Raw genomic sequence first — 12,808 nt, forward strand, 5'->3', positions numbered from 1 at the left:
CACACACACTACCCCCTAACAGCACCACATCTGTCTGGGGCCCCAGCTAAGGGGGTAACTAAGCAAGAGCAGGGTGGGAATTCCCAATGGGAATTTGTATTCTTGTCGGGGTCTGGGTCAGGGAGGATTCTACAAGCAAAAAGCCCTCGCCTCCCACACTTTCCTCCCTTCTCAGAAGAGCAGGCTGGGGCAGGCAGAGGGCAAGGGGTGGGGTGAGGGATCCTATTTAAGAAGCCCTGAGTAAGCCAGGACTCAGTCTGGCCGAGAGGAGACTGAGAATCAAGGAGAGTCTCGGTGAGTGCCACCAGAAGGGACAGAGGCTTTGTCCATCCCCTCATGTCCTGCTGAATTCAGCTTCTGGGGGGTGTAAAGGGTGGGAGGAGAGGCCCCTCCCCCACTACTTTCTAGGGAAGGGGCTGGGCAGGATCGGCTTCTTCCCCTGACTGAGGACTTTCCCCTGCCCTGTCCCCTGGAACAGTCCTTGAAAGTGAAAGTATCTTTCTGGGAAATCCTTTTTAACAGAATCACAGAATATTAGAGTTGAAAGGGATCTTAGCATCTAGTCCACTCTCTTATTTTCATAGCTAAGGAAACTGAGTCCCGAAGACAGTGAGTGTTTTTCAAAGCTAGTAAGTCACATGGTCAACTGGGAATTGAACCAAAGTCTGTTTCCAAGTCACCATTGCTTCTTACGCGTCCCTGGCTCTTCTCTCATCCTCTCCTTCTTTCCCCTCCTATTCTCTCCCTCACTTCCTCTCCTTGCTGGAGCTACAAACAGATAGGGATAAGAACAAGGTCCAACTCCTGGTGGTCTAGGACCCCTGTCAAGGCAAGACCTGCCCACTATCATTATGGGGTCTCCATTGGCCCTAGGACTTCACTATCCTTCCATAATGCTTCAGAGGTAGATTCCATTATCTGTATCTTTCTGGGGAGAGGAGGGAAGTCATTTCTTTTCTTTCTCAAAGTTCTTCTCTCAATGCTACCAGCTGTTCACTATCTAGAGAGAGAAATCTTCACCATGAACTCTGTTGTTTTTAGGGATATTTTAATAATTGTATTTCAATATAATTGTTTTCCTTTGCAATCTGATATATTTTATTTTATGCATTTAAAAACATTATTCTGGGAATTTCCATCTCTACTATTCTGGGAAGGGGTCCATGATACAGGAAAAAAAGATAATTAAGAACTTCTGGTCAAAGACAAGCTCTTGGCTAGAACATCAAAGTTAAGGTAAAGACTCTTCTAGGAGGAGGGGGAGTGAATCCTTAAATGGTGGGAGGCAGATAGAGAAGAGCATGGAAAGTGGGAATGGGTGCAGAGTATGAGATCTTTCTCATGTTCTTCTACTATAGATCATGTTCCTCATACCTTTTCTGGAGAGGACAAATACTTAATCCAGACCAGAGGCTAGTGAACAAGTAAAAAAACCTCTGCTTTTCCAAAGTAAAGAAGGAAAACAACTAAAAGGAAAGGTATTCAATCTCCAGAAATGCTGGTGGCTACTAAACAGAGCTGTAATAGGGGTATGGTGGAGTTTATAAAATGTCCTAGTTTACAAATAAAGACCTTTTTCTTACTTCTCCAATACAAAAAAAGAAAAGAAAAGAAATTACTCAGAACTTCCTGGAGGCAATGACCTTATGAGGCCATCCTTACCTACTCAAGGAATGCTACATTCTAGATTTCCTCCAAAGGGATTTTATTTAGGAGTAAGAGGTTAGAAAGGGATGTAAGGTTTAGCTAAGTCTCTGGGAAAGCTGGAGCTGAACCCTGACCCTCACCTTTACCCTTCTGGACCCCAGATCTACTCTTGGGATGGAGCTAGTTTCTATGGACTCAGAATTTTTCAGGGTGAGCATTCATACCATAGAATCCACAAGGGATACCAAACCAGCTTGATTTTAGTATTTTATTGATTGTCTAAACTTTTAAAAATGTTAATAGTTCACATTAAACTTAAAAGTGTGTCTCAGATACAATAATTTTTCAGAGAGTCTAGAAGCATCCCCCGCCTAAGATTAGTGTCATTTGTTCCTGCTTTTATCTGATCTCATATTTTTTTAACCAGTGTCTAATGCCCAAACGTGATGCCCTCGCTTATGCCCACACCCTGGCATCTGGCTCTGAGAACTGAATTCCATAGGCTGTGAGCTCATGCAGATGCCCTAGGAAGTCAGTTCTGGAGCCCGGTGGCCTCAATCTGGTGGAGTCCAGATGCCTAAAGAGGCAAAGACACTGTACTAGGAATCGCATTGTGCAACACTCCCATAAATCTGTCTCAGCAGCCATCTCCAAGGCTCTGGGTCAGCTCTACAATTCCTGGAGCTTTAGCTATTTCAACGACTAATTTGGACACAGATCAGTCTTTGCACATTTGCACCTGTTTCCCCTTCACAGTGTTCTCTCCCCCATTGTTTATATCCTATCCCATCCTTCAAGGTCCTGTCGATTTCTACCTCTTCCAACTGAGGCAGGTAGGCTGTAACAGTCGATAGAATACTGGACCCGAAGCCAGAAAACCTGAGACAAATTTGACTTTGGACACTTGCTTGCCACATGATCCTGAGCAGGTCATTCAACCTCAGTCTGTTTCAGTTTCTTCAATTGTAAAATATTGTAATAATAGTACCTACCTCACTGATTGTTGTGAGAATCAAATAAGCTAATAAGTATACTCCATACAGATTAAGAGCTTAATAAATGCTTATTCTTCCTTTTCTTCTAAGGAAACCTTGCCTGATCATCTCAGGTCATTCTGTGATCTTCATCCTTTGGAGCTTTTAGTGATTCCCATTTAAGTGGAAATGAGCGCTTGTGCTCTCTTGCTCTCGCTCTCTCTCTCTTCTTTCTTTATCTCTCTATTTCTCTGTTTTTCTCTGTCTCTGCTTCTCTCTGCCTCTGTCTCTTTTTCTGTCTCAGTGTCTATCTGTGTCTCTCTTCTCTCTATATCTCTCTCTCTGTGTATCTTTGTCTGTTTTTGTCTTTGTCTTTCTCTGGTGTCTCTGCCTAATCTGTGCTTTCATCTCTATTAGTACTCTGCCTCTCCCTTTCTATGCACAAATATTATCTCTACTCTTAAATTATAAACCTGACAGAGCCAGAGATCGTGCCTTTGCTAAACATTGTTTGTCCTCCAGCACCTGGCATAGTGTTCTGTACAGAGGATTGAATCAATATTTGTGGAATGAATGAAATCCTTCCTTGAATGAATGGAGTCACATCTGGCCTAGGATCTCGAGTTCTTGGAACATGTCATATTCCTCTGCAGTCCATTTCCCAGATCTTCGTTCAATTCACTCGAGTCCTGTAATTCACACATTGAAAGTATTCTTAAGAAATTAAAAATTAATATTATAAAAAGAAATTCTCCTGAATCCTTCAGCCCTTTCCTCTGATTATATGGCCCCTCCCAGAGCCCACAAGTAAAGACAGTGCCTAAACCAGCTCAGCCTCATTTTTCTTAAGAGTCCTCCCGACCTCCTTTATCACACTTTCTTTGGATACCTTAGTCCCCCACAATCCCTAGATTTTCAGCTTCCTTTTATGTATTTTCTTCCCTTATTAAAATGTAAGCCTTTTGAGGGCAGAAGTCTTATTTCTCTCTACTTTTATTTGTATTCTCAGCATTTATCATGAATGACTAGCATATAGTAAATGGGAAGCTGAGTTTTCCTTGCAATGCATGTAATTTGACATAAAATAAATCCCTATTTGCCATTAAAGAATAGCATTTCTGACATAAAACATTTAAAGCTTTTTTTTTCAAAATATACGCATAGTTTTCAACGTTCACCCTTACAAAACCTTGAGTTCCAAATTAAAAATTCTTTTTAAAGATGACATTTAAATCCATCCCTCATATTCCAATCCTCTTCTCCTCTGTGTGTGGCACCCTAAGGAGCTGCCTAATTTTCCTCCTTTTAGTCCCAGAGCTGGGGCTCAGTAAAGACTTCAAAGAAATGGCAGCTTACTTAGGCATCCAAGAACTAGGGGCAAAAATACTGGAATGGTTGTGCCATTTCTTTCTCCAGCTCATTCCACATGGGAGGAAATTGAAGTAAATGGGGGAAGTGATTGGACCAGGGTCATACAACTAGTAAGTGTCTGAGTCCAGATTGGGAGCTCTGTCCATTAAACCACCTAGCTGGTGCTTTACTCTTACTTTCTGGGACATATTCTGGCTTTCCTTATTTCCAGTTTTACTATTCAACTTGGATGGATGGGTTTCTTAGCTACCTCCCGTGTGTGTTCATGGTGGAACTGGCTTTTGGTAGAAAGGGAATCAAACCTTCAATCTAAACCTTGGGGTCCTGCTTCCCCCATTAATGAAACAATGATCAGAAATTAGTTTGAACTCGACAATTCTGTCTCCTAGGCTAAAAATTTCTAAGGGAGTAAGTCGATATAATTCTAATTCAATACCTATTTTCACTGAGGAGAGAAAAGGAGAGCAGAGCAGCTAAGTTTCTGGCCCTGACCTTCTGCTTCTCTTCCCTGCAGGAAATAAAAAGTTTCCCTTGCAAAAAAGTCTGGAGAGAAAGGGATGGAAATGTCCATTTTGCCTCCTTTCAAGCCATACAACAATACCTCCATGCTATATGTGGGGGACAGCTCTCATAACACTTCTGTAAAATGAGGGAATTAGATTAGATGACTTTATGAATGCTTCTCCTAAGGGGTCTATGCATAGATTTGGAGGATCTGTGAAATCGATGGGGAAAAATGTATTTTTTTTTCAATATAATTTGGTTCCTTTGTAATTTTATAAAATATATTTATATATTCTTTTTTATGCATTTAAAAACATTATTCTGAGAAGGGGTCTATGGGCTTTAACAGTGTGCCAAAAGGTTCAATAAAGCTGAAAAGGTTAAAGCCCCCTGATTTAAGTGTATAATCCTCTTCATCCTATAAAGCAGACCTAGGAAGTAAGCTCAGACTGAAAATACAGTTCTGGATTTAGAGTGTTCAAATTTAGCTTCAGACTCTAAATAGTTGTGGGACCCTAGGCAAGTCAGTTAACCTGTCTTTGCCTCAGTTTCCTTATTTTTTTTATTTTTATTTTTTTTTTTATTTAATAGCCTTTTATTTACAGGTTATATGCATGGGTAACTTTACAGCATTAACAATTGCCAAACATCTTGTTCCAATTTTTCACCTCTTACCCCCCCACCCCCTCCCCCAGATGGCAGGATGACCAGTAGATGTTAAATATATTAAAATATAAATTAGATACACAATAAGTATACATGACCAAACTGTTATTTTGCTGTACAAAAAGAATCAGACTCTGAAATGTTGTACAATTAGCTTGTGAAGGAAATCAAAAATGCAGGTGGGCATAAATATAGGGATTGGGAATTCAATGTAATGGTTTTTAGTCATCTCCCAGAGTTCTTTCTCGCCTCAGTTTCCTTAAATGTAAAATGGGGATAATATTAGCATCTACCTCACTGTTGTGAGGATCAAATGAGGACATATTTGTAAATCACTTATCATAGTGCCTGGAACATAGTAAGTGCCATACGAATGCTAGCTATTTAACAGTTGTCATTATTATTATTATCATCTGGATCTGAAAGATAGATGTAGTTACTGACGTCACGATATCAAGATCTCAAGCATTAGACACTGGAGATTACTGGATCTGAAAGTTTGGTTTTTTTTAAACCTGACTGGCACCTATAAGAGCAGCAAGATGAAATGATGACTAAGAATAAAAAATGCCTGTGACATTTACATCATGATGTCATTTTGGTTCTCTGAGCCCTAAGGAAAAACAATTGGGCAAATCATTTAATTTCTCTCAGTCTCAGTTTCCTAAAGTGGGAATATTTATAATAGCTACTTCATAGAGATGTTGGGTTTTTAAAATTAAACCTTTTTTTTTTTCTCTCTCTTCCCACCAAACAAACAAACAAACCCATTTAACAAATAAATGCAACCAAGCAAAACAAATTCTTGCATTGTTGTGTCCAAAAATATGTGTCATCCTCAGGAGTGCGCTAATAAATGCTTCTAAATGGTTCTGTGAGGGAAAATGTATGCACACACATTTTTCAGTTTAATCTTCATTACTAATGCTTTCTCGGGTAAAGGCAATCAACAAAACCATAAACCCAAGCAGGATGTATAGGAATTGCAGATTTCTGAGATGTAAATGCTTATACCTAAAAATTTAACAGTGGGTTTTCACAGATTAGAGCTGCCTTCAGCACAATCCTGCCCCTCCTAGAATCTGTATTTAATCCATATAATTGGTGGGAAGACCAACTGATATACAATGTAAAAACACTTTACAAACATTAAAGAACTTATAAATGCTAGCTATTATTGTTATTATAACAATAAGTACTATGACTATATCTTTGGAGGTTTCCTTATTCTCAAATAAGCTCAAACTCCAGATTCCCTGGGGTGGCAGCTTCAGTATTGTAATGAATGAAAAGTTTGAGAGACATAGTTTTTGGGTAATTAATAATCAATTTATTAATTATGGCTAATAACTAATTAACAAAACTAGGTCAGTAGTATTTTCTCAAGAGACCAAGACAAATCTGAAGGAATATTTAATGCTTTAAAAAGCTTTTCAAAAAGGGGGTGTACCTGAGAGTGGAAATCAAGTATAACTGGTTAACAATCAATGAGGAGGTAGATGAGGATGTTGACTGAAAGCGTTAGCTCCTCATCCTGAGGACTCCTCTGTCTCCAGCTATCTGAACAAAGGCATCCATCTTTACCCAGTCAATGAACAATGAACAATGATGGTGGGGTAAGACAATATCATCCATCAGCAATAACCTTCAGAGACTGGCTGAATAATCTATAGGACTTGGTTTCTGAATGAGGAAATAGGAAAGGAAAACCTTAATCTTAATTTAATAATTGGTTATTACTATAAGAGAAAAAAAGATTTCTCCCAGTATCAGAAGTGCCACAAATCTCTCCTAGGGACTCAAGGTGCCCAACTTTCCTCTATCTTTTTCCTTCTCTTAAACCAAATGAAAAAGATCAGGATAAAATAAGACTTTATTGGAGAATTAAATAGGAAGGATGATCAAACAAAGTAGAAACAAAGATTATATAATCTTTCTGCCTGAGGTTCTCCTCTGGCACAGAGAATCTAGCTAAACTTTAGAGATTTCTCATTTTCTATTTCATTGTCTCTACCCAGGTGGCATCTAAAAGTTTCAGTAAATGGCATTTCCCCCGAGGGAGCCACGGCCTTCCCTTAAAAGTGGGTGGTTAGACGGTGCGGTAGATAGAGTGCTAGGCCTAACGTCAGGAAGCCAAATGTGCCTTCAGATATTTACTAGTTGTGTGATCCTGGATAAGTCATTTAACCCTGTTTGCCTCAGGTCCTCATCTATACAATGAGCCAGAGAAAGAAATGGCAAACCACTTCAGTATCTTTGCCAGGAAAACCCAAATGGTGTCACCAAAATTGGACTGAACAATAACCCTTAAAAACACTAAGTCTAATAATGATCAAAACAAAGTTTAAAAAATGTAGAAAGGACTCACTAACAAATTAAAAGGAAAAAATTCTGAAAACCACCTTTCTGTGTAGTGAGAGGCAATCCCCCACATATAGCATGGGAATATCATTGTATGACTCAGAGGGAGATAGAATAGAAATCTCTAGGCTCTACTTCCTGACCCCTTCCCCATTTTTCCAAAGGGGAATTTAATTCCTGCCAGGAAGGAGAGCAGGAAGTTGGGGCCTGGAGCTTGGCTACTCAGCTTTTCTCCAAGAGATGGGGAACTAGGTTAGAATTGTACCTACTTGCTCCCTAAAATATTGTTAGTCTAGGGGATGTGATTTTCAGATTCAATTTCATTTCTGATTTTTTATTCCATTAATTGGAAAAGCTCTATATGCAAGACTTGACCCTTTTTCCATTAACTATCAACTTCAAAACAAATATACATAAGGTAATTATAAAAGAAACCCATTTATTCAATTTAATGGCAAAACAGAAATCAAAAGAAATATATATGAACTATATTCCATCTTTCATAACTCCAAATCAGAATGCTAGCTCATTCTTTAAAGCTTCTGTTTTTCTAAATTGATCATCTCCCTATCTTTCCCATCATCCCGATATTTTTGATGATATGGTCCTTATTTGAACCATACAGATAAGTCTGCTTAGCCTTAGGCAAACTTAGGCAAGTTAAGTCTAGCTTGGCTGTGGCCATTCCTGTTAGCTACCTCCCTTCCCTACTTCCTAATAATCTTCCCACTGAATCTTAGAGTCCAAAGTTGCATTCCTTTTATCTGGTTTTCTTTCATTTTTCTTCCTCCAATGTAGCTGTGAAAATTAACCCAAGCTACATCTCAAAAGATTTCCATAAGAGAGAAGGAGATGGGGCAGATTTACTGCCCTCCATAATGTTTGTCTGTGGCTAAAAGAAAGAAGAGCAACTCTGTCCCAAGAGCAAAGATGTGTCCTTCACATGCTTAGGTTAGTAAGCTAACTAATACTGGAAGGTGCTTCTGAGTTCCAGCTTCTCTGTCCTGGTAAAGGGATGTAAGGCATTTGGCCTGGACTCAACCTCCAGAGGTACCTGATTGCCCTTTTCCCCCATTTCTAACCTTGCTCAATCCTATTTTCTCTTTTCCTTCCCATTATAGCAGGAATAGGTAAGAAAAGGGGTTGGATCAGTCATCTTTGGATCTGGTGAAATCAACTGATAATTCTTGAAGCTGTTCATTAGTCATGATTTAAAGGAAGAGATGTGAGAAGAAGATACATTCTCATCCCTTTGCAGAAGTGGGAGGCCCATAAGTATGTTATATTACAGATATTCTTAGATTTTTTTTTAGTTATCAATTATACTGATTTTCTTTCCATTTTCTTTTTTTGTTATAAAAACATTAAAAAAATCAACCAAGACCACCATTACTCAGACCACTTTATACATATCAGATTGTCAATATGACAGAAAAAGAAAATTACAAATGTTGGAGGGGATATGGTAAAATTGGGACATTAATGCAATTGTTGTAGAGTTATGAACCAATCCAACTATTCTAAAGAGTAATTTGGAACTAACCCACAAAGCTAAAATACTGCATATTCTTTGACTTAGAAACAAACACTACTAGGTCTGCATCCTGAAGAGATTTTTACAAATTTGTTTTAAGAAAAAAGACCTATAGGCATAAAATATAGCAGCTCTTTTTTGTGGTAGCTAAGAATTGGAAATTGAGGGGATGCCTATCAACTGGACAAATTGTGGTATATGATTGTGATGGAATACTTTTGTGATTAGCAAGATGCTTTCAGAAAAACCTGAAAAGACTTACATAAACTGATACAAAGGGAAGTCAGCTGAAACAGAAGAGCATTGTACATAGTAACAACAGTATTGTAGGCTGATCAACTGAAAAATAGCTATTTTTAGCAATTCAATGATCTGAGATAGTTCTGAAGGACCCATAATTAAAAATACTGTCCATCTCCAGAGAAAGAATTGATGGAATCTAAATGAAAATCAAAACATACTTTTTTTTTACTTTATTTTAATGGAATGTGCATGACTCTACCAGTATAACCTATATTAAATTGTTTGCCTTCACAATAAGGGGGAAAGGAGGAAGGGAGTGAGAGAATTTGGAACTCAATTTTTTTTAAGTGAATGTTAAAAAAATTTTAGGGAGGTAGTACCAAGATGACAGAGCAAAGGCAGGAACTCACCCGGTCTCTCCTCCAAACTGCTCCAAATTCCTTTAAATAATGACTCTAAACAAATTTTAGAGTGTCAGACTACCCAAAAAAATGGAGTGGAACATTTTCCAGCCAAAGGCAACTTAGAAGGTCAGCAGAAAAGATTTGTGACACTACGGTGGCAGTTCGGCATGCAGTCCTGGTACAGACAAGCCAGCCCAGTCCTAGCCACAGCTTGGCCCCAGTCATCAGGGCAGGACCTCTGGATCTGAATTGGTGGCAGTGCTAATGACTTCTGGATCTCTCAACCGAGGGACACCAGGGAAAGCTCAAAGACTAAATAACACACACTCAATATGGGTATAGAAATCTCTCTTACCCAGCAGGATAACAGGAAGGGGAATGGGATACAGGAACGGGGAAGAAGGGGCATTTTGGGGGAGGGAGTAGTTCAGTTGCAAAACACTTTTGAGGAGAGACAAAGTGAAAGAAGAGTTAGCAATCGTAACGGTAAAAAGAATTTTGAGACAAGTTTTTCTGATAAGGGCTTATTTCTCAAACATAGAACTGAGTCAAATTTATAAAAAATAAGAATCATGCTCCAATTGATAAATGATCAAAAGATATGATCTGTGCCCAAAGAGCTATAAATTCACTATTATCCTTTGATCTACCAGCACTGCTACTAGGCATGACTACTAAAAGAGATTTTTAAAAAAGCAAAATGACCTATATGTAAAAAAACAAAAACAAAAACAAAAAAAAAAACTATAGCAACTTGCTTCTCAGGGCAAAAAAAAAAAAAAATGGAAATTGAGGGGATGCCCATCAATTGGGGAATGGCTCAATAAACTGTGGTGTGTGTTTGTGATAGAATATTATTGTTCTATGGGAAATGATGAGCAGGATGCTCCAGGGGGGGAAAAAAAAACCTGGAAAGTCCTCCATGAACTCAAGCAAAGTGAAATGTACTGTATTCAAAGTAATGTTCTGTGATGACCAGCTGTAAATGATTTTGTTATTCCCAGCAGTACAATGATCCACAGCTACTCTGAAGGACATGATGAAAAATCCCATTCATACTCAGAGAAGGAACTGATTGTGTCTGAAATACACTCTCTCTCTCTCTCTCTCTCTCTCTCTCTCTCTCTCTCTCTCTCTCATTTTAAATTTAATTTTCTTGAGGGTTTTTTATTTTTATTCGGATGGGACATCCATGTTTTCTTTCACAATTTGATTTTTATGGAAATGTTTTGCATAATTTCACATGTAGTTTCTTAATTGTGGATGGGGATAAGGGAAAGAAACTAGAACTCAAAAATTTTAAAAACAAATGTAAAAAATCTGTTTTAAATGTAACTAGGGAAAATATTAAATCAAAAATGAAAATTTCCCATGTTCAGAAGACAGGCCAGAAAGCAGCAGAGAGTACTTGTGTTTGGGGGCAAAGAAGGAATTCTGGGCATGCTTAGGGTCTCCTCTGAGGAAGGGTAGCCTTGGATTAGGAAGCTAATGGGGGCTCCAGATGCTCATCTATAGAATTCTGAGTATAGTTTTGGGACTGGAAACCTGATGGTATATTTTCCTAGCCCAGGAGATAGCAACCTCTGAGAAAATGATCAGATACCTACAGAAAAACAACAGAAGCATACATGATTACCCACGTGGTTTGAGAAGCGAGTTTACATTCCTGAACATGAGCCTCCTGAATAGAGGGGTATTGGGAGTTGGAGTGTTCAATTTTCTAGGCAAATGTTATACCAGAAACTGGCTTAAACAAAGAAGTATAATTTTCTGGGAAGTACCAGCTTTCAGGTTTGCCTTATAAGTAATTCCAAGTCTAAAAGTCCTAGAATCCAGTCTTCTCACTTGAAAAGAAGACTTGCTTAGACTACAAGTTCCTAGAATCCAGCCTTCTAGTCAAAGAATGGAAATTACTTTGAAAGTAACATCAAGGTTGAGTTGGGGGATTTGGTTAACTGAGTACCATATTTCTTGGAGAAAAATCCCTTCGTGGTTACAGAAGCAATAAGAGCTAAAGCCACATTATTTTAAGGTAGACTCCAAAAGATCAGCGCTCCTATTCTTACAGTGAGTTATTCAAACAATATAAGCCTTATGGCAAAGGATTACTTGTTCAGTAGCCCCAAAAGTGACAGTCTAATACCTGGAATTGTATTATAATCTTGGGATGAACTATATAGGACTCAGAGGAATTTCATTAGACTGTCAAAGAACCATTTGGATGTCAACCTCAATTAGAATATTTTTAACATATTCTTTTCTTTCTTTTTAAAGCTTGGAGATTTTTTTTAATTCTTTCTTTTTTTCAGTTCCAAATTATCTCCCTCCTCTGTCTCTCACCCATGGCAAAGGCAAGAAAAACCAAAACCTATTATAAATATGTATAAGCATGCAAAACAAATTTCTATATTAGCCATATTAAAAAAAAAAAGCAAGAAAAAGGAAAAAAATTGTCCATCTACACTCTGAGTCAATAAGTTGTTTATTTGGAGTTGGATAACATGTTTCATTTTGGGTCCTTTGGAAATGTCATAGGTCATTGTATTGATCAGATTTAGTCTTTGAAAAGCTGGTTATTTTTACAATATTGTTGTAACTGTAGATTATTCTCCTGGTCCTGCTCACTTTATTTTGTATCAGTTCTTACAAGGTCTTCCCAAATTTTTCTGAAATCATCCCTTTCATCATTTTTCTTTCTTTCTTTCTTTCTTTCTTTCTTTTTTTCTTTTTTTTTTTTTTTTTTTTTTTTTTTTTTTTTTTTTTTCTTTTTTTTTTTTTTTTTTTTTTTTTTTTTGCTGAGGCATTTGGGGTTAGTGACTTGCCTAGGGTCACACAGCTAGGAAGTGTTAAATGTCTGAGGCCAGATTTAAAATTGAGGTCCTCCTGACTTCAGGGCTGATGCTCTATCCACTAACCTAGCTGCCCCTCCCTTCATTATTCCTTATGACACAATAGTATTTCATCACATTCATATACCATAATTTGTTCAGCCATTCCCCAATTGATGGACATCAATTATAAATATTTTTACACATATGGATACTTTCCCCCTTTTTTGATTTCTTTTGGGAATGGAGCTAGTGATGGTATTAGTTCAAATAGTA

General features: G+C 38.0%; 1 protein-coding gene across 1 annotated transcript in view; it reads left to right on the forward strand.

Annotated features, from left to right (window-relative positions):
- The first annotated feature begins 224 nt into the window (after nucleotides 1-224).
- Nucleotides 225-12,808, forward strand: part of MFSD13A (major facilitator superfamily domain containing 13A) — a 36,827-nt gene continuing 24,243 nt past the window's right edge. The window contains exon 1 of the mRNA XM_023496214.2: nucleotides 225-294. The gene's annotated coding sequence lies outside the window, so the exon portion shown is untranslated. The remainder of the gene's footprint in view (nucleotides 295-12,808) is intronic.

This window comes from Sarcophilus harrisii, chromosome 2 (genome assembly GCF_902635505.1).
Source record: "Sarcophilus harrisii chromosome 2, mSarHar1.11, whole genome shotgun sequence".
Taxonomy (NCBI): domain Eukaryota; kingdom Metazoa; phylum Chordata; class Mammalia; order Dasyuromorphia; family Dasyuridae; genus Sarcophilus; species Sarcophilus harrisii.